Source organism: Buceros rhinoceros, unplaced genomic scaffold (assembly GCF_000710305.1).
Source record: "Buceros rhinoceros silvestris isolate BGI_N320 unplaced genomic scaffold, ASM71030v1 scaffold12540, whole genome shotgun sequence".
NCBI classification, from domain to species: domain Eukaryota; kingdom Metazoa; phylum Chordata; class Aves; order Bucerotiformes; family Bucerotidae; genus Buceros; species Buceros rhinoceros.
Genome location: NW_010389065.1, coordinates 708 through 4,122, shown reverse-complemented (window position 1 = coordinate 4,122; position 3,415 = coordinate 708).

Here is a 3,415-nt window from a genome sequence, read left to right as displayed (position 1 = left end):
AAAAATACTGATCTACTCTTACAGCTCTCATTTTTCATGAACTTCCACACATGAAGATTTTATCCACTTGAAAACTGGAGCTTTAACTATTAAAATTTAAATTGGGAAGCATTTGGGTTTTTTAAAGGAAGGAATGAAGAAAATTTTAAAAAATGATAAATCCAATTCTTTTCAGAATTCTGAGTAGATTAGTGAATTCTAGCCTGAAAATATGAAGGAAAAATGAGCTGTACTTTGCACACAGGATTAAAACAGGAGGTATAGAAGGCAGGGAAGTCATGCGAGGAGTGCATGTATAGTTATTTTCTTAATCAGTGACCAGAATTTCCTCCGTTACCTGTGGTTTGCTGTCCCCTCAGTTGTTCTAATACAAGTTTTTGTAGGGTGCATTGCAAACCATATTCCTAAAGTGATCTGGGTAGAGTCTGAGGAAGCTTTAAAAAATTTATTTCTTTTGTGTTATATGTTCTGCAACGTATTGGATTGGGGAACTGCTGGTGGCTCAAACTAACCCAGCTTAGAAAAAAAACATTAATTTGCAGACAAATCAGTTCCCTGATCTGACTTTCTCAGAAGATTTGTGAGTTCTCCCATCAGCACAGAGGAGGGGCAGAAAAGTGACAGGGTTGCAGGGTGGCAGAAATTCCTGTTTGGCAATGTCCCACATTCATGTTGACTTAATTAATAAAAGCTATGCTTGCCAAAAAAAAACCAAACCAACAACCAACCCCAAAACAACCCAGTAAATTGATTAGTCTATAGCTGGATCATCTCCCAGAAGTGGCTGGGCACTGTGTTGCATAAGTACTAGTGTTGGAAGATGAAGGGGGGACGGCGGCAACATTTCTATTTTTGTAATTGTCTTGGAACTGCACTTATTGTTTTAGCTCAAAGAAGTCTATATGTAACATGAATATCCACACCTCTCACCTTCTGTGATTTCTCATCCAAGTACTGGTATGACCTTAGGCTGATGAGCAGAGCTATTTTAAAAAGAAAAAAAAAAAAGGAAAAGAATCTTGGTTGGCAGCCAACTTCGTTTTTACAACGGTTATTTTACACTCCTGCAGAACAATATGTAGTTCAGAATGATTCCTTCAGGCACTTGCTCAAAAGAAATCTTTGTAGCAATATTTTGCTGTAATTGCGTTAGTGTGGAAACTTAGTCTCTCTAGCAACATTAAGCACTGAGGTGCTAAGAGCAATACAAGTCCAGATAGGTTTGCATTAGGAGTTGCTGCATCTGGTAGCCCGGTACAGAGGAGACTGCTGCAGCTGCATCTGACCAGGTCCACAAGGCTGTATTCCCAAGAGGCACATGTGCACGTGCACGCGCTGTACGTATGTATACGGCCAGCCATGCAGGAAACGCAGCACTCACGCACACAAGCAGCATCCTCTCCCTTCACTGGCTGACTGGGGTGAAAGCTGTTCGTGGAAAATACCTATGTATATAACACGGATCTCTCCAGCGAGTGGCCTTAGACTCTTATGCTGCTGAGTAGCTGCGCCCTGGATCCCCTGGTCTCCCAGTTGCCTCACAAACCTGCACTGGGTCTCTCTGGCAGCTGATCTGGATTTATAACCTTCACCAGTGACCAGTCCCCAGGTGTCCTGGTCCCTCCAGCAGCCAAATCTTAGACTTTCTGGTCTCACCAGTATCTGGCCCAGACTCATGGTTGCTCCAGTCCTTGGCTTCCAAGCCTACTTGCTGCCTAGTCCAGCTTGGTGTTTGCCAGTGATCATGCACTGACTTAGGTACCCAGGCAGTACGCGTGGGCTCCAGCCTCTGCTTGCTGGCACCCCAAGCACCTGGGCCCCTGTGTCCTGTGGTACAACTCCAGTTGCTGGCAGGTATGCTTCCACGCAGAGCAGAGATTCCCTGCACCCAGGAAAATAGTTACAAACGTAGTTTAACAAGAAGATAGGACAAACTACAGTGATGAGGCACAGGGCATGGCTGGACAACCACACTAAGCAGCCACCCGTCTGTATACACCAGGCCCCTTTTATCCCTTTTTCTCCCCTGTTATTTTCCAGGGCTGCTCCTGTCCCAAACCACTTTCATTCCTCCCTTTTCTTGCCTTCGGTTCTTCCTCTAAATATCCTGTAGTATGGCTTCTGCAATCTCCAAATACTCTTCCTGGTATCTCATAACGAGTCCCATATGCAGTGGGCAGTAACCCCCTTCTTCGGTCTGCAAGGTGATCTGGAGAGAGCCTCTCTTGTGGATTTCTCTGTTTGGGTCTTACTCCTGGCCCACTGGGCTGCTGGTGTTTCTGACAGCCCTGGGAGCAGCCAGACTGGGGGCTCAGTTTCTTTTATTTGGGTTATTTGGGTTCCTATACCTGACACTGTTCATCTGTGCTCTTTGTGTCTGCAGGAAGGAGCCTTTAATCGCAAACTAACACTGATTTCTTTCTCGTCACTAAAAAGTCAAGAGACTGGGTACTGCACAACTGCTTCGGCATGTAGGAAACAAGCAAAACCTCTTGTAAAGGAGACTAAGGCCAGACTCCACAATGAAGCACCTGACTTTATTACGTCCTTGCAAGAGCAGGTGTCTAGCTTAGTAGGCACGATTTGCCAAGGCAATACATGATGTTTTATACCCTATTCCTGGCCGCAAAGTCCCTCCCTTGTTTCCGCATTGGCTGGGTACTCCAAGGTTTACAGACTAACCCGACACGCCTACTTACATGTTACAGGTAACACTGGATCATGCTACTTCATGCATGTCATGTCTCATTATCACGAGTTCATGCCTCCCCTGGGAGGAGAATGTAATATTCAATAGCTTATTAAGCAAGCGCAGTGCTGCTTCTGGCAGGCCGCATTCCTCTTAAACGACCCTAGTTTCGCAAGTCTAAGGTTTTATCGGCTCTGTCCGGCCCCCATTCATCCTTTCAGTTGTCCTCTTTATCTTGCAAGACAAGCCCCAGACAACCTTTGTTTAAAAACTCATCCCACCACCCCTCTGGTGTCTTCCTTATCGGGTTCTCATCATGCAAGAACAACATTTTATTTATTTTATTTCTTACAGGCAGCAGAGGGTACAGCGTAGGTTTGCCTGTCACTTCTCAATTCTAATACTGCCAGAGCCGAAACTATCAGGTGCACATTCCTTTTTTTTTTTTCCCCCAGTTCCTGGAGAACAACAAAGTGCAGAAATAATTAAAAAAATAAAGCCACCAGTTTTCTATTCTTAGTAGTAGTAAAGTGTGGGAAAATAGGGAAGGATTAGGTGTTTGAAAGTGATGGTTTTCATACAGTGCTTCTAAGCACATGGGTATTTTGTTTCTCTAATTCCACAGACTATCAAATGCTTTATTTAATCTTGACTTGAAGGCAGTTCCAGCCAAGCGGACTGGTTGCAATTTTGTTAGGTAGTATGAGAAGCCAAGTCTCAGAAACA